Here is a 19,378-nt window from a genome sequence, read left to right on the forward strand (position 1 = left end):
CTCTTCTGTCTTGTTAAGTACAAGTCTTCATTTTATTTTTTATTGATTAAAGCAAAGCTCTCTATAAGAAGGGTTGTTAGCTGCATCCAACAGGACACGTGATTTTTTAATTTGACATTTTTCTTGGCTCCCAGGGTTCCAGTTCTAAAGTCCCACTTCTATAAAGCTGAACCACCCTGAAAACCAAATAATGCCCTAAGTTTCCACTGGCCTATTTCCTCTACCAACAAAATTTATTGTTCTTACCAAAAGTCAAGCCTCCACTGTAGGAGAGGAAAGAAAAATCTGTGAATGTCAGAAGCAGGATGAAACTGCCAGAATTATGTCAATCCTGAGGGAGAAAAAAAAAAAAAAAAAAACAACAGTGCCTTGACTCTAGAGGCAGGCAATAAATATGTGTGAAGTGAATGAATATTCTTAAGAATCGCTGCTCACCTTTTTTGTTGAGTGTGTCCCTGACCTGCACACATCCCAAGTGCTCCCACCTGTCAAAGGCAGACTGAGAAAGGCCACCTTTTCTGTCTCTCTCCAAAAAACACTCTGAGTCCTTGAATGAAAGGTGTTAGGGCTGCAAAGTTTGTTAATTACAAGTTAATGACTCTACACAGTTTTTAAACCTACAATTGCAAAGTGCCAGTGAGTATAAATCAAAATCAGTATTTACACAAACTTCCTAAAAGTGAAATGGAGACTGCCCTGACTCTCTAGCAGAAAAGCTACCATCCAGGATACCCAGGCATAAGTGAAAGGTACTCTTTTGATTCAAAGAATAAATTTTATATGTATTATGTTATCACATTTTTTTGTCTTTTTTTGCCTTTTCTAGGGCCACTTCCCATGGCATATGGAGGCTCCCAGGCTAGGGGTCCAATCAGAACTGTAGCCACTGGCCTACATCACAGCCACAGCAATGTGGGATATGCGCCGCATCTTCAACTTACACCACAGCTCACAGAAACACCAGATCCTTAACCCACCAAGCAAGGCCAGGGATCAAACCCGCATCCTCACAGATATGAGTCAGGTCCACTAACTGCTGAGCCGCAATGGGAACTCCTTGACTTATGATCTTAAGTTTCTTTTTTTTCTTCTTTTTTTTTTTTTTTTTGCCTGCAAATAGGCTACAGGACCAACATGGGCAGTAGGAGCTCTAACTGCAAGGCATGCACTTTAAATTTTATTTATTTTTATTGGTTTATAACATTATATAAGGTTCATGTGTTTTATTTCAACACACAGCACAGCAGGCTCACCACCAAGAGCTTAGTTTCCATCTGTCACCACAATGCTGACCCCCTTTACCCATTTTGCCCCCTCCCCCCTTCGCCTCTGGCAACCACTACCCTGGTTCTCTGGGTCTTCATGAAGAAATCATATTATGTAAAACAATTTTAAGCTCAATTAGGCTTTTTTTCTCAGCACTATCTGAATCACAGCTTAATTGAACCTTGCTCTTAACCTCAGATTTTCATTATAATTTTTTCTATGCCTTGACACTGGAAACCCAACCCTTTTCAGACATTCCTCCAAACATTCAGCTCAGCTTGACCTCAGAAGTCTTTCTACCTGCCCTTCCTTGATTACTGCAGCCCCTCCACCCTTCACCCCACTCCATCCAACTTTTGGCAAGGAAGAATCTATTCTGTAGCTGCTTTCCAATAATCACAGGACCATTCTTAGTTGTTTTCCTCTCCTCAACAGAGTCTCGCTGCCTTCCCAATACAAGCCCAAAAAAGGGGTGGGAAAGGGGTTAGGAAGGTGTGCCCACAAATGTATCTCTAAGTTGAAAGCAGAAAATTCCATAACAAGATTCCAAATATTTTTTTTTTAAACTCTTACATGTATAGTGACCACAGGTGGCTTGGATATAATTTCAGAGCCATTTTCTTAAAGATTCCACATATTTTATACTCAACATCCTGAATAAAATGTTTAAAAAGTCTTTGAACAGAGCATTAAGATGGCATTGCAACCCATAAAGGATGTGAAATGGCAACTGATGAGAGTTTCTTGGTGGCTCTAAAATGACAAAATGGTGAAAGAAGAGGGTAATCTGTGTGCACACTCTCCTAACACTGCCACCCTCGTCGTCTTCATTCTCCCCATCTAACCATTCACACGTGGTCTGAACCTTGCCCCATCAGGAAAGCAAACATCCATTCTGAAAAGTAGATGTCATATTTTTTTTCTTTCAGCAGTTTCATGCCTTTTTAGAACAAGGCAAAATGTGCTCATCATGATCAGTTGGAAATAGAGTTCCCAAGAAGTAAAAGACAGTATAACTTTATAGCCAATGAGCAGATGCAATGAGCCACCTATGCACAAGCACCTGCCTCTCTGGCTTATGGACTAGGTTAACTCACACACTGTGTCAAGGCATAGAAAAAATTATAATGAAAATCTGAGTTAAGGCCGATTTAACTTAACTGTTAAATCACAGTTAAGGCCGATTTAGCATCAAGCGATTTGCACTAAAAATTATGAAATTACTTTTAAAAACACAGCATTTGATGCATGATATACCAATGTGCATCTTTGATACATAAATGTAAGATGATGTCAATACCACTTGAACAATCCTTATATTAGGAGGTTCCGATAATACAGGAGGCATCCAACTCCATAATGAGCTCTTAACACCAGTGAAGTACAAGGTTCTTGCAAACATTTGTCCATGCTCAAGGAAGAAATGCATGATACAGGCCACTATTAGACACTACTCCTTATGTACCACGATAATAATACTGCTCAGTAATACTGCTTCAGTTGAACATAATAGCAGGCATTCAAGCAATCTGATAGTACCTTAAAAAACTGCCAGTCTCCAATTTAGCTATTCCACATCTAGCAATAAAACCTGCAGAAATACAAAGAGTGCAAGGAGGGAGATATGAACATATTCATTGCCACATTCTTTACAACAGTAAAGAAATTTTAAAAAACAAATATTCAGGAATTCCCATTGTGGCTCAGAGGGTTTTGAACCCAACTACTATCCATGGCGATGCAGGTTCGATCCCTGGCCTCTCTCAGTGGGTTAAGGATCAGCATTGCCTTGAGCTGTGATGTAGGTCACAGACAAGGCTTGGCTCTAGGGCTGCTATGGCTGTGGCAGAGGCTGGCAGCTGCAGCTCTGATTCAACCCCTAGTCTGGGAACTTCCATATGTCACACCTGTGGCCCTAAAATGAAAAAAAATATATATATATATATATTCAATGAGAGAATGATTATATAAATTATTTAATCTATACAACAACACTATAAGGCTATTAAAAAAGAATGAAGAGTATTGGTACCTACTGACATGAAAGGATGTCATTTTCCATTGAGCTTTTTTAAAAAAGGAAATTGTAGGAGTATATATAGTATGGTCCCATTTTTGTTTTTGAAACTAGTAGCTGACATTTACTGAGCGCTTTTGGTTCAGATACTATGTTAAATAATGACATGGGTTTTTAATTGCATATTCATTAACAGTCCTACGAGCTACTTAATAGTCTCCATTTGAAAACAGGGGGAAATGAGGCTGAGAGAGGTGTAGTGATTTGTCCGAAGTCAAAAGCCAGTGAGAGTTGTGAGGTCAGCCTTTGAATCTAGATACCAGGGGTGGGGTGGGGAAGGGGTGATGCACTCAAAACACAAAAAAGGAATTGAAAGACCACCCAAAGTGTTAATGGTAGTAAATTCCCTAGAGATGGAGTGGGAGAGAGTGACTTGATCTTCTAAACAATTTGGATATTTTTTCCCCAGCAAGAGATTCTCATTATAATTGAAAAAGGAGAAAGACAAAACAAAACCAGCACAATGTGAACTCCTAAATAGGCTGATACCATGCAATAAGCCTAAGCACCACTGCTAAATGTTTTACAAATAGTGTTTAAAGGGTTTGATCTTTTTTGTTTGGGGTTTTTAATAGAGCCCTGATCAATTGTTGAGTCCAGGTCAACAAATTCTGATAAGACTCATTATCTAATAAACCATAGCAAAATGATAAATTGGAGGAAGATACTCAAAGGTAAAAACTTCCAGTTTAAGATACACAAGTACCAGGAATATAATCTACAGTGATGACTATAGCTAACACAGCTGTATGCTACAACAGAAAGTTGTTCAGAGAGCAAATTTTTTTTTTTTTTTTTGTCCTTTCTAGCACCACACCTGCGGCATATGCAGGTTCCCAGGCTAAGGGTCAAATCAGAGCTACAACTGCCAGCCTACACTAGAGCCACAGCAACGAGGGATCCGACCCACATCTGCGACCTACACCACAGCTCACGCAGGATCCTTAACCCACTGAGTGAGGCCAGGGATCAAACCCGCAACCTCATGGTCCCTAGTTGGATTCATTCACCACTGAGCCACAATGGGAACTCCCAGAGAGCAAATCTTAAGAGTTCGCATTATGAGATTTTTTTTTCCTTTCTTCTTTTCTTCTTTCTTTTCTTTTATTATACCTATGAGAAGATGGATGTTAGTCAAGTGGTAATCATTTCACAATATATGTAAATCAAGCCAGCATGTCTTAAACTTATACAGCAATAAGACTCATTATTAAACTCATCATAAGACTCACGATAAGTGATGTATGTCACTTATTTCTCAGTAAAAATGGGGAAAAAATGAGTTATGTCTTCCAATCCACCACATAAGATAACATATGCAGGACTGTATATACATGCTGCTCTATAGCCTGATTCTTCACTCCACAGATTATATACTTCAGTTCATGTCAATACATAGATTTCTACATGCTCTTTTTAGAGGCTCCTCCACAGCATTTAAATGTAGTTTAAAAAACACAATTTATTCAACCAATCTGCAATTTATTTCAATTACCATTTATACCATATTTCAGTGAACATTGTATTTCATATATATTTTTGGTGCTTGTGTGAGTTTCTATGGGCTAATTTCCCGGAAGTAGAGCTATTGGGCCAAAGTAGGAGGCACATTTAAAAACTTGAGAGCTATTACCAATTGTCTTCATAGGAGGCTGGTTTACTCTGCAATCATAGCAACACTGCTGCAATCACAGCAAATTCCCTACAACCTGGATGTATTTACTACTACTGGGTAGAGATAATATACAGAGGCATTTTATTTATTCATAGATATCTGATGAGATTTATCAAGCTATTCTGAGATTTTTTTCCCCCTCAATATGAGAGGAGAGGAACAAGCTCTAATAACATTATCCGTATTTAAATAAATAGTAGTGAATCATATCAATTTTTTTCATTTGGTCCAATGATTCTGAGAGCACATGCAAAAAAAAAATAATAAATATCCATATGTAAAATGACAGGAGGTCCTTGGCATGAGGCCACAGAGAAATGATAGGTTTGCCTGATGAGATTACCAGAGTGTGGAATCTTAGAGCCAAAATGGCAGTCAGCATCCAGGACAAACCAGGAGGACCCAGTAAGCTTCTGTTCAGCAAAACCCAGGAATCAAATAAACACTGGCCCTGGAAATACAACAGATACCACACAAGTGTCTTCAAAGTCCAGATCACGATTTATCCATTTTATGAATGAGAAAATTATTCTTAGCAATTGTGCTCCCATCGGTTTGACCAGACCACTTAGAGGCATGTACTCAGTGTCCACTCTGGGCATCTGTGTTCCTGGTACACTATCCACCTGAGTCCACACGCACCCCTTAAGATAAACAGCAACTTAAATCTGTGCATAGCACACAGAAGATCCTCAAAGTCTAGCCGAACAGAACTGAGGGAGGTAGTTACGAAGAAGGAAGAAACATCCCAGTTCTTCCAGCATCTCATCCCTCACATTCATATGTAAAAAACCAAAGTTATTTCACTTAATGTGTCAATGTTTATTCTTTCTCAGGGGCAGAAGCTGATTTTGTTTGTTTGTTTGTTTGTTTGCTTTGCTTTTTAGGGCCGCACCCACAGCATACGGACGTTCCCAGGCTAGGGGTCGAATCAGAGCTACAGCTGCCAGCCTACACCATGGCCTCAGCAACATCAGATCTGAGTCGCGTCTATGACCTAGACCACAGCTAATGGCAACACCGGATCTTTAACCCACTGAGTGAGGCCAGGGGTCGAACCCGCAACCTCATGGTTCCTGGTCAGATTCATTTCCACTGCACCACAACAGGAACTCCAGCAGAAGCTGACGAAAGCTGCTTTCTGAAAGGTAAAGTTACAGGCAACATTTTTTTCCAAACCATCCATCTTTCTCTCAAGCAGCAGTGTGATAAGAGTAAGTCAAGTGAATCACAAAATAAATTTAAATGCCTAGTTATTCCTACAAGGAGAAATTTTCCTAGAGGGCTGGAAGTTCAGTTTCCCAAGAACTCAGTCCTTCCTGCCGGGGGCAACAAACCACTCTGAGGGTTAACATCTAATGTCATCTCTAGCAGTTATTCGAAAGAACAGTTATCGTGCCCCATCTGTTTCCTTGATGATGCCAGCAATGGTAACTCTTACTCTTTAAAAAGGGAAAGATTTTTCTAGTGGGAGGAGAGAGGAAAGAGACAGAGGCTAAAGAGTAAATGAAGAGCCAGGGCCCTGATCCCTAGCACCTGGGTAGAAGAACAGATAATGGATGACAGATGTTTAAAAAAAAAAAAAAAAAAAGAGGCAGAAGGACCAGATTCCTGGGGCCTGTGAGATGAAAGGAAAATGAAAACAGGAGCCTATCCAACATCTAAACAAATAACTCTGGGGTTTAAGTCTGACAGCCCCTGTGCCCAGAGAGGACTATTACTAAGAGCTAATATTACTAAGCAACTACTGTGTGCCAGGCACTACTGGAACACTGGTCATACTTTATGTCATCTATTACAATGACCTAACGAACTGGGTGTTCTCACCCCCATTTTACAAGTAAAGAGGTGGAACTGGAGAGGTTAAGGAGCTTGCTCAGTGAGAAGACAGCTGGTAAATGCTGGAGTCACACTTCACAACCTGGTGTAACTGAGTGCCCTCCCGGCCAGGTGTTAAGCACGACACAACACCTCACTTGCACACTGTGCTGCTGCTGCTATACAAGAGGTCTTCCCCTGGTCTCGTGGGGAAAGTCCTAAGACATTCCAAAAACTGTGCACAAAAAACTGTTCTAGGCCAAGCCATCGGCAAATGCTCTGGTGGGGCAGACAAGAGAAATGTGAAGGTGGATATGCAAAAGCAGAGTGGGAGCCACTGTACTCAGAACTGCATGTCCTCCAGCAGAGGAAACACGTGGCAGCAACCCCACGTGGGCGATGCGTGGGGCTGGAAGGGGTAGGCTGGCCTGGACACTCCTGACAACCTGTCCTGTTCCCTAAGAGGCTAGATTCCAGGGACAGCACGGGGTCAGCAGCAGAAGGCCATTCAGTGAGGGAAACGGGTCTTAAACAGGTATCCCTGCTAACTTGCAAAAACACATGTGTGACTGTCTCCCTGAGACCATCAAGCTCCTACTCAGTTCTGAAGATGCTCTGACAGGACCTGCTGGGAAACGACGCCCACAGGACCTGGCCCAGGATGGTGGTAGGAGCAGGAACAACAGTAGGCTAAGTCATTCCTATTACCGTTGCAATGAAATTCTTAGTGTGATCACTCCAGGCCCAGCCAGAGAAGCTTGGTTTCAAATGAGTAAGAATGCTCAAAGCCCTGACACGGTAGTGGGGGTTCATTATCCTAACATTTTTGAGGTTGATCGTGTGGCTCCACTTTCACAAACAGGGAAACTTGCTCAGTAAAGAACAAGCAACTTCTTCTCAACCCCAAGCAAGAGCTCAGGTCATCAGGTTTCCACCCAAAGATTCTTTCTCCTCAAGCAGCGATTTTCAAGTGTTTCAAATCTCAGAAGAGCTTCAAATACGATCTTCCCTGGAAGCTCAAACTGTTGGTCAAAAGTAGAACTAACTTGATGGACCCAGTGGTCAGGCCCAGGTTCAAATCCCAACCTGCCCCTTACAGCTGTGGTATCTTGAGGAGGTTTGTCTCTCCAAGACTCAGTTCATTCATATCTAACAAGAGGGATAATACTTCCTCTCTCACAGCTGTTTATGAGGAATAAGTGAGACTGTCTAAAGTTCTAGACGCTTGATCTCTGAGGACCGTTATTATTATTATTGCTGCAACTGTATTGATGGGCAGGAAGGAAGCTGCTGTCATTCAGCAAATGATACAACGTCATCTCCTATCACAGTCATAAGCCAGGCAGCAGAGCAGCCAAAGGTCAATTTTAAAAACTGATGCTGATAAAATCAGAGGAATATATAGAATAGGGAAAAGGATAAAGGAAAAGGTATATGCACACTTAATTACATTCACAAGGTGAAGCCTGTGCCCTTCACTCTGGCTTTGGTGAGTCAGCCAGGTACACTCCCCCTGCCTCTTTGGCACAAACAATAATTAGGACATCCATATTCATCCAAACACACTGATGGCTGACCCAGACGCCAACAACAGATGTGTCAGGACCAGCATGGGAAGTGGTAGGATATATGAAAAGTCAATTTGGAGTTGGACAAAAAAGTTTGAATCTTGCTAGATTTGTCTTCTGAGGCTCAGGATTCTTCATCTAAGGAGATGACAAACAGAAGTACCAGCTGTACCCAACACACAACAGGCACCAGATAAAGGTGAATGTCCTTTCTCCCCGATAAGTCACTCTCTTCGGGCCCCTTCCCTAACTAGCAGCAGGGAAAGAGTTGATAAGAGAGTCTCTATAAATGATAACAGTAATCTTGTAATTAATAACACTTGTAATAGTCCTTTAAACAAGATATTCATTTAATCCTACCATAACCACAAGCTCAAAAAGTACTCTTACCCTGTTTTAACATTTAGAGTAAACCAAGGCACAGAGAAGCTAAAAAACTAGCCCAAGGTCACACGGTTACTAACAGTAGTGCCAAGATTTGAACCCAGGCTACCTGGTTCCAGGGTCAATATTCATATAATACTGTTAGTATAATGCTTACACCTCTCTTATTGAATACAAATATTTTTCTTTTACATTTCATAGTATAGTTAACCACTGAACAACCAAGGGGTTAAAGCTGTGTGGTGCTCCACACAGTTGAAAATCTGCATGTAATTTACAATCAGTCCTCATATCACAGTTCTTCTGTAGCTACCATTCCACATCCAAGGATTCAGCCAACGACAGGTTGTGTAGTACGGCACTATTTACTAATAAAAAATACCCACATGTAAGTGGACTCATGCAGTTCAAATGAGTGTTGTTCAGAGGTCAGCTATACTCCTAGAATTGCAAAAGGTTTGTCATAGTCTCTGCAGATACACTTGTAAAGTTGATAGGACAAATTTTAATATTCCCATCTGGCAGATGAATAAACAAAAGCACAAAGGTTAAGGGAGTTGCCTAAAATATACGGCAGGAATTAGGGGCAGGGTTGGAATTAAAACGCAGGTCACCCAGAGTCAAACTCTACAAGTAAATGGTCCGATGACTGTCTGGGCACTTATAAATTACATCGGCGTCATAACCATGCCTCCACCAGAAGTACTTACTCTCCACACTGCTTCAGCCAGGACAGAGTTAAGTACACACTGATCCTGACACAAGCTCCAGCCCCACCCTAGACATCCTCCCTCATAGCAACTGTGTGAAGAAGCGTCGTCCTTATCACTGGTGAGCCCACCACACACCAGCCCAGTGAAGTCAGCAGTAGAGATAAGAGTGGAAATGGGACACAGGTGACTTAGAGTGGTGAGCAACTAATGAGAAAGAAATCTGAGAAAGCAGTCAGGGGATGAGCATCAGGGCAGGAAGGGAAAGGAATGTAAACAAATGTCAGTGGGCTCGGAAGAGTGGAGGAAGGAGGGGGAAGAGAAGAAAGTGTAGCTGCAGCTCTGGGAGGAATGGGAAATGCACAGGAGGCTCGTACACTTACAATCCCACAGGGGGGCAAACACACACAGAAGCTGGACTCCACCCGGAAGGTGGCAAAAGAAGAGCGAAGTTACCCAGTAAGGAATACACGCTGAGAAAGAAACCTGATGAAAACTCAACTGCTAACAAAATGCTAACAAAACGAGGATGGTAAGATCAAAAGTTATCATTTTTCTTTTCCTCCTTTTTCCCAATTTTCTGTAGAGGTTAGAGTACTTTATAAATACTGAGATGTCGGGAGTCCCCTTCATGGCTCAGCAGTTAGTGAGCCTGACTAGGATCCATGAGGATGCAGGGTTCAATCCCTGGCCTCATTCAGTGGGTTAAGGATCTGGCGTTGCCATGAGTTGTGGTGTAGGTGGCAGATGAGGCTTGGATCTGGTGTTGCTGTGGCTGTGGTGTAGGCCAGCAGCTACAGCTCCAATTCGACCCCTAGCCTGGGAACTTCCATATGCAGCGGGTGCAACCTTCAAAAAAATAAAAATACATACATACTGAAACATGCCGAAGATTCAGGCATATCTGGGCATGAGTCAAGGACCCAGAGGGCCATTTTGCTAGAAGACCATCTGAACTAAAGAGCTTGCTGGAAGGGAATGTATCTTTAGGGGAAAGAATTGGGTCCCCAGACTTGAGCCTTTTAACAGGGCTTGGACAGGGAGTAGGGCAGTTCTGAGCATAACACAGTGCCAGTCACTCTGTTCTCTGGCCTGGCATTCATGAACTGATGTGTGCATCTTAAGGCCAAATACCAGGACATCAGAGCACAGCAGATAACACAGCCCCAAGGCTCACAAAATGAGTCTGGCCTGAAGCTGTGAGTGGTCTCACCACTTCAGTTGAGGGCACAGCACATTATTGACACTCAGGAGGTGCCAGCGCATCACTAGTGCGGCCCAACAAGGCAGCATCCAATATAGCGCAGGGACTGAGCACAGTAGGGTGCCAACTGGCCCAATTCTCGTAAGCATCAGGGAGACCCAGTCCCAGGGCCCCACTAGGGCACTTCCTGGGACTTGCTGGGCCCCAGGGCTGAGCTGAGTCCTCAGAATGGTCATCACCCCATAGAGAACTCAAGAGGAAGGGGCCTTCAGGACCAATGAGGCACCTCCCAGGGGTGCTCAGAAATAGGTAGAGAAGCTTCAAAGGAAAGTAGCATAAAAGTTCTACTGTTGTGGGTAGGGGCAGGGTCAAAGGAACATGGTTTTATATGATTAAAGTTTTCTATTTTTGGTGATCTCTTCACTGATACGGCCTGGAGGGGGAAAAAAGTAACATTTTTCAAAACCTTAAGAATTCGGAAATAACGATGTGAGTTAGTAACACGAAGCAGTTATAAGAGGCCAAAGAAACAGAGAACTATAACTAATAAACAAACGTAAGCATATAGATAGAACTCCCACATGGTGTCAGCTGTTCTTTATGGAAGCAGAGAGTGGATAATTCTGGACAAAAAAAAAAAAAAATAGCTCTACAGCTCTATGAGGTGCTTCAAGAATATACACACACACTATATAGGCAAGTTAACTAATGAAGAAAAGGATATTTCAAAAAATTAAAATGATACGCAGGTTAGCAGAAAAGAGAGGTTAATCAGCTATTTGAATAGTGGAAGAGTAAAAACAACCCTGAGATTTATTTCTGAACAGAAGACAAATTATGAAGGTAAAATCACATCTATAAGCTAACTAGCTCTTCTGTATTCTGCTTCACAAGGCATTTTACCCAGTCTTGAAGAAGGCATTTATTACTGTGCATTTTCATCTCTCTTTCTTTCTTTTTCTTTTCTTTTTTTTTTTTCTTTTTGGCCTTGCCCATGGCATGTGGAAGTTCCTGGGCCAGGGATCAAAACCAAGACATGTCAGATCCGTAACTGACTGAGCCACCAGGGAACTCCACGCCATCTTCTTTCTCTCTCCAACTAGACTGTGAGCTGGTTGAGAGCCATGCCTTATAGTCACCTCCTTGTCTCAGGTGCCTAGCACAGTGCCTGGCAAAGATTAGGCATTAAATTAGCATTTACTGAATGAGTGAGTGAATAAATGAATGAATAAATGAGCAGATGAACCAACAAAGAAATGTTAAAAGGACTGAAATAAAAGCTTATCTCTGGGAGCCATGGGGAAAAGGAAGCTCTGGTCCCATAAGGCAACCAGAGAAGGCAACTCATATACTTGGCATTTCACTGAATTCCATTTGATATATTCTTTAATAGTTACATGTACATTTGTGTCTGTCCACCAAGAAGCCTTAGGTCCTAAAGAGCAAAGACCACAAACTTGTATTTCCACATGCCCCTTTATAGCACCCGGCACACAGCACAAGATTTTAGGTCTTCAAAAGATATTTGTTAAATACATTTGACTAAAGAAGATGAGAAGAGACAAGTAAAGTTACTTCTAGCAGGCAAGGTTCTTTCCTTTTAATTTACAGGAGAAAGGAGCTGGCTATTTATCAGGCTTCATTGCTACAGGCATTCCTGGGGACAAAGGCAGCCTTTCAGAACTACATGAGTGGCAGCGCCTTCTCCAGAGCTCCAGGCTTGGTATTTCCAAGGGAGAGCTAGGGTCAATAGTAAAATACGTTGGCACAGGCACATGCCAGGGAAGTTGGCACAGCACCTGCGCAGGCTGGGATTGACTCCAGGCAGCCTGACCAAAGTCAAGAAAGCTCATAATTCATCCAGAGGGGAATTTAAAAAACAATCCAATTAGTCAGGTATGACTGCAGATGGGGCAACTGAATGTCAGCTGAATCCAGCAGTGAGGACAGGAAGGAGAGGGTGGAAAGCGAAGTGGGCACATCCCTCTTTCAAAAGCACATGACCCAGGTGAAGGCGAAAGGTCTCTGCTTCTTGGACTTGGCAACTCCAGGCACAGCAACCTGTCAGCAAAAATGCCTGCACAGGATCAGTGGGAGAGACTCCTCTCTCAATGCAGAAATTCCTCATCAGGCAGCTCCCAGTGTAACTACTACTAGATTAAAGGACTGAGACAAAGGAGCTAATTATTCGAGAAGGAAAGGCTCTGGGACAGGAAGTGCAGTTGGTTATTACAGCCAGTGCTAAGGATGAGAGTTGCCAGGGTATTTAAATACCTATGGAGAACAAAGCAAAAGGGGGCTGTGATCATAAGTTCACATCTTTTTTAAGGAAACAGGCCAGGGTTTACAGGTAGGGAACACCTCCAGTTAGGGGAGGTAGACAGCCAGCCCTGCCCAGACACCCTCTGTATCTGCTTTGCCTCAACACAACTCCAGAACCACCCATAAGCCATATTATTCAAGAGACTCAGAAACAGTTACACTGAGCAAGAATCAGCGGCTTGTCACTTGAGCTCAAAGTAGTCATGAAACAGATTTTCAAGGGACAGTCTCTAAGCTCATCCAGTAACCAGTATTGCCGCATACAGCTGAGCTTGTCAACACTGTGCCCTGTACTTCTGGAGCACTCCAGAAAGAGTGCAGATGCTAGATTTTCACGGAAGTAGAAAAGACAATTCTAAAATTCTTATGGAACACATATAAAAAACCCCAAATAGTCAAGTAAACTTGAGGTGGGGGAACCAAAGCTGGAGGCAACACACCCCCTGATTTCAAGCATTATCACAAAGTTATTGTAATTAAATCCAGAATGGTACTGGCAGAAAAAGAGAGACATAGACCAATGGAACAGAAGAGAGAGCCCTGAAACAAAGCCATGCATAAACAGTCAACTAATTTTCAACAAAGTTACCAAGAATATACAATCAGGAAAGGACAGTCTCAATAAACGGTGCTGGGACTAGCCAACAGGGACCTGCTATAAAGCACTGGGAATGCTACTTCATATTCTGAAATAATCTACATGGAAAAAGAACGGATGTGTGTGCATGAATAACTGAATCACTTTGTTGTACAGCAGAAATTATCACAACATTGTAAATCAACTCTACTTCAATAAACTTTTAAAAATGAAAAGAAAAAAAATGGTGCTGGGAAAATTGGATAGCCACACATAAAAAGAATGAAATTGAACCCTTATCTTACCCCATACACAAAAATCAACTAGAAATAGATTAAAGACTTGAAACCATAAAACTCCTATAAGAAAACAGTAGGGAAAAAATTCTTGCCATTGGTCTTGGTGATGATTTTTGGATAGGACTCTTAAAGCGTAGCCAACAAAAGTAAAAATAAACAAGAGGAACTACATCAAACTAAAAAGCTCATAACCAGCAAAGGAAACCATCAACAAAACAAAGAGGCAATCTATGGATTAGGAGAAAATACTTGTAAACCATACATCTGATAAGGGGTTAAAATACCCAAAATATTTAAGGACCTCCTACAATTCAACAGTGAAAGAAACAACCCAATTTAAAAATGGGCAAAGGGCCCGAATAGACATTTTTCCAAAGACAACATATAAACGGCCAACAGGTATATACATAAAAAGATGATCAGCAACACTAATCATAAGGGAACACACAAATCAAAACCACAATGAGGTACCATCTCACATTTGTTTGAAGGGCTATTATCAAAACAGACAGACAAAAGATAAGTCCTGGCAAGGATGTGAAGAAAGGGGAATCCCTGAAAACTGCTGGTGTGAATATAAACTGGTGCAGCCCACTATGTAAAACAACATGAAGGTTCCTCAATAAAACTACCATATGATTCAGCAATCCTTCTTTTGAGTATATATCCAAAGGAAATGAAATCAATACCTCGAAGGGATTTCTGTGCTCCCATGTTCACTGCAACATTAGTCATAATAGACAATATGTAGCAACAACCCAAGTGTCTGGTGATGAATGAATGGATAAAGAAATAGCCACACACACACACACACACACACACACACACAATGGAATATCATTCAGCTTCAAAAAGAGACTGTTATTTGCAACAATATGAATGAACCTGGAGGATATTGTGCTGAGTAAACCAGAAACAGAAAGAAAAAAAGCTGCATGATCTCACTTACGTGTAGAATCTAAAAAAAAAAGTCCAATACACAGAACCAGAGAGTAGAACGGTTACCAGGGGCAGGGAGGTTCAGGAAACAGGGAGACCCTGGGCAAAGGGTAAAAGTTGCAATTAAGTAGGATGCATAAGAGAGCTCAAGCAGGGCATGATGATTACAGTTAAATAATATCTTATGGAATACTAAAAAATTGCTAAAAGAGTAGATTTTCTGGTATTCTCACCACACACCCCCACACAGACACCAACAGGTAACTATGTGAGGAGCTATGCTAACTAGCTCGACCCTAGTGATGGATCAAATCATGTTGTGCACCTTAAATATTAACAATTTTTGTTTAAAATTTTTTCGATTTTTAAAAAAGAAACTAGACCCCGCAGCCAACATTCCAGGGAGTAAGCAGGGTCGGCAGGACACCAAGCAGGAAGGAGGAGACATGTGGCTCAATCTCCGCAGCCATCCCTTAAGCGATGCCCACCCCTCTGATCCTTCACCCACAGCTGGAACCCCTAACTGCTCCTGCTACAGGTAAGGGCACAGTCAGGATCTGGGGGTAGGGAGGACAGAAATTAGACTGTTCCAATTTCCTCACCATTATATCCCAGCAAACAGCAGAGGCTAAATATTTACTATGTGTCATCTGAATTCACAGTTGAGGCTAACCGGTCTGCAAGTTCCAAAGGAGAGGCTGTAAGTTCAAGAGCTGGGATTTACAGAAGACCTGCTCACATCACTGGCCGCATAGTCCCTCAATCTTTAAACGTCACAGAAGACCTTCCCAGCGTGCAGAGAAGCCCATGCAATGAGCTATCTCACCTTTCCCCATCCCTTCAAGTGTGAAATGAAGAACACCCCCCACCACCCCTGCTGAGAGAGCCAAGCTAGGGGAGGTTACTCAACAAAATGAGCAAAGCATCCCCTTCCACAATCTCCCAGCTCTAAGAACCACCAGCAATTATAAACAGGCGCATGCTTCTGGTTCTGCCAGGAAGTCGCCTTAAGACCTCATACCAACCATCCAAATCTTCGCAGCCTTTGCTTTGTTTTCTATAAAATGATCTTTTGGCAGGGGATGGCTATAACTACTGAACCTAAACATAAGTCACGCCTGGGAACCCAAGTGTGAATCAGACCCAGGCATTCTTGACTAAGCCAGTCCCTCAGCGGCACAGTATCTAGAGACCCTAGACCTTTGTCAGTGTTCTCTAACCAGGAAACAGTGAGCTCCCTGTGGCCGATGGAATTACCCAGATAGAGAAAGTGACTCCCTCAAGGCCTCAAATAGTCAAACGGAACAAAAGCAAGAGTTCCAACAGGACGAAGACAGCCATATAACCCACTGACTCACCGGGTTGTTCACACACACGTGCACATGAGCACACGCATGCACACGCGCACACACACACACAAAGGCGAGTTACTCTTTTTCTTCTGAAGTTGGAGAAAGTCACCAATAATTAAGTGCTAGATGGAATCGTGCCCCACAAAACTCACATGTTGAAGCCCTAACCCAACTGACTTGATTTGGAAATGGAGCTTTTAGGGGGAAATTAGGATTAAATGAGTTCATAAGGATATAGTCCTTCTCTGAAAGGATGGATAGGCTTAAAGGAGAAGAAAGAGACCTTTCTTTCCCTATGTCCATGTACTGAGGAAAGGCCAGGTGAGGACACAAAGAGAGGACAATTATCTGAAACCCAAGGAGAAAGTCCTCACCAGACACCAGATGTGCTAATACTTCATCTTGGACTTTCCAGCCTTCAGAACTCTAAGAAAATAAATGTCTGTTGTTTAAGCCACCCAGCCTATGGTATTTTACGATACTATTATGGAAGCCTGAGTTTATTAGACAGTAAGACATCCAAGGAGACTGCTGGCTTTCCCCAAACTCATTCAACCTCGTTTCCAAAACCAGAGGGGCCCATCATGTAAAAGTATGGGTGGGATAAGAAGAGGGGTGAGAATATCAAGAACACAACAGTGAAAATAAAAAAAATAAAAATAAAAAAAAGAACACAACAATGCAAGGAGGGGTGAGGCCAGGGGAGCAGCAGACTGCCAACTTCTTTCAAATGGTGGGCCGTCTGGAGCTTTCCAGGGTTGAGGGCAGAGCTGCAGACCCTCTACCATCACAGCCAGTTTAAGACCCAGTGAACTCAGTGGCCCCTGATCAACCGTTCATATACTGTGCCACACTGGTTGTTGGCAGCAGCGGAGATGAAGAAACAAAGGCAGTCAGTGGAAAGAGGAAGGCTAGTGTCATGGGACAATTTGGGCACATCACCCTCATCCTACCACCCGAATAAAACTGACCTCCCACTCCACAGGCAGTGAAGCATAGTTACAAATGCCCAGGCAAGGCCCCCAAAAGGAGCCGCTGCGGTGGTGGCCTCAGCAGACGATTACCTCGAGGTAATTACCAGTGGTATAAATATACCCAGTCAATTACAGAATGGAACAGGCGCTCTGTGGAGCCCTACAAAAATGTTCTCATGGAAAGCAAGGGTTTTACGGAGAGATGCTGGCCTCAGAGAATCCAGCAATGTGACAGTCATGGGCCTGAAAGAAATAATTTCCAGAGAAACTGGATTAATTTTGGTTCTCAGTCACAGCCAACTCCCATGACAGCTGATTCAGAACCATGAGGAGACAGACAGACGGTGGCAGGGGAAATAGCACTGCTTTTGCTTGCTGCTCAGTAAAGCAGGACGGCTCACAGTGAGAGAGGCATTAGCATGGGGGCCAGTCACTGGCCCGTGGAGGTCAAGCCAGGCCCCGGAGCCAGTGGACCTCAAAGATTTACTTGACGCATCTCTGAGTGCCTACATTTCAGGCCACTCCCCACTTGAAAATTGTTTCTAAAGAAATGTAACTATTGTGAAGGTCTCTCCCCACGTGGAGCCCTCACTTTAACATCCACCTCCGCCAAGGAATTAGTTTTCAGACAGGAGCTCTGCCTGACTCTTCCCCATCCCTTTTCAAGGATCTTAAGATATAAGGGAAAAAAAAAAAAAAAAACAAGAATTTTTAAAAATTCAAAGGGTCAGAAAGGACTTTAGGTCACCTAGTCTGATGACTCATTTGATGTCTCAACGTCAGCCCGGCCAGGATCAGCCTCAGCTGGAATACCCCCAGGAATGAAACTCCTTCCCCTCTAAAGCTTGTTTCACTTGCCAACGACTGTGATGGTTAGAATTCTCCCCCTGAGCCAGAATCAGCCTTTCGATCACCCGGTTCGACTCTCAAGGTACGAAAGAACAGCTCCAGGCTCTCAGCTTCCTGGCAGCCTTTCCAAAAGTTTAAGACGGCCAGCAAGAGACTGGTCTTCACAAGGCGTTAGGAGATCCTAGCCCAACCTTCTGATCAAGTGCTCTTCCATGAGTAGAAAAGAAGTGGGCTTCAGGCTAAAATTTTCATAGCATAAATGTTCAGAGGTAGAAGGATATGATAAAGATCATCTACTTCCTTTCTGGCCCTTCGCAGGTGAAACCCAGGCCCAGAGAGGAGTAACTGACGTGTCCAAGTTCCCATGGCCACTCAGGGCTGAACCCCAGCTTAGACCAGAGCTCTCATTTTCAGAGCTCTTTGTACTGAATTCTCCCAGAACACCACTTCTCCTCATTTTCCCCAATAGAACTGTCTGTCCTCACTGCCACCTTACTGTAAACAAACACAAGCATGTACACATGCACACTTCAGTCAATTTAAAGACTTAGACCTTTGGCCTTTGTCTACTCTGGTACAACCTTACCTTTAAAACTGAGTCGCTGGGTGGCCACCCCTGGAAGGGCACAGCAAATACTTCTAGAAACCGTTTCTAAGCAAATTTAGGACCATCTTCTGCAAAAACTACAAACATGAAGTTTTAAGGCCATAAATGAGATTCCAGAGGGGGAAAATGTATCCCTAAGTCTATGATATCAATCAGTTTTTTTCCAAAGGAAACGTGAACAAAGGACGTGGGCTTCGCTCATTCCCTTGCAGTGTTGGCATTCAAAGTAAGAGAGAATTAGAAAGGAAGGTACAACGGAAACCAGCAAGTTGTAAGCATTTAGTTAATACGTGCTAATTGAGGATGATGAAGAGGGCCTTGAACTTCCTCTTCTCCCCAGCCTCAGCTGAAGGTGGTACAATGAGGAAAATGAGCTGAGCAGATCAAGTAAACAAACATCTACTAGACAGGTGCTCAATGGCCAGTATAGAGGCATTGTGGAAGTAAGAAAAATTCTCCCCATGAAATTTAGAACCTAACTGAGAAGACAAGATACAGGCAGTGCCTAGAACACAGAAAATCAGTGGTTCTCAACCAGGAGTGATTCTGCCCTTCAGGGTACATTTGGTAATGTCTGAAGACATTTTGGGTTGTCACAACTGGAGGGTGCTACTGGCATATAGTGGCTAGAGGCGAGGGATGCTGCTAAACATCCTACCATGTACAGAATGGCCCCACAACAAAGAACTGCCCGATCCAAAATGACAGTAGTGATGAGGTTGAGAAGCCCAGAAGTAAAATGCTCAAAAACTTACGG

At 42.8% G+C, this 19,378-nt stretch overlaps 1 protein-coding gene and 1 long non-coding RNA gene across 3 annotated transcripts in view; one reads left to right on the forward strand and one right to left on the reverse strand.

Annotated features, from left to right (window-relative positions):
- The window catches only part of LOC125129404 (carboxyl-terminal PDZ ligand of neuronal nitric oxide synthase protein-like), a 333,217-nt gene that overhangs the window by 182,974 nt on the left and 130,865 nt on the right, over window positions 1–19,378 (reverse strand). The window lies entirely within an intron of this gene.
- On the forward strand, window positions 9,590–16,449 carry LOC125129406 (uncharacterized). Its single transcript, XR_007135472.1, has 3 exons — window positions 9,590–10,030; window positions 15,214–15,377; window positions 15,502–16,449. It is a non-coding gene; the product is annotated as an uncharacterized LOC125129406 (long non-coding RNA).

Source organism: Phacochoerus africanus, chromosome 6 (genome assembly GCF_016906955.1).
Source record: "Phacochoerus africanus isolate WHEZ1 chromosome 6, ROS_Pafr_v1, whole genome shotgun sequence".
Classification (NCBI taxonomy): domain Eukaryota; kingdom Metazoa; phylum Chordata; class Mammalia; order Artiodactyla; family Suidae; genus Phacochoerus; species Phacochoerus africanus.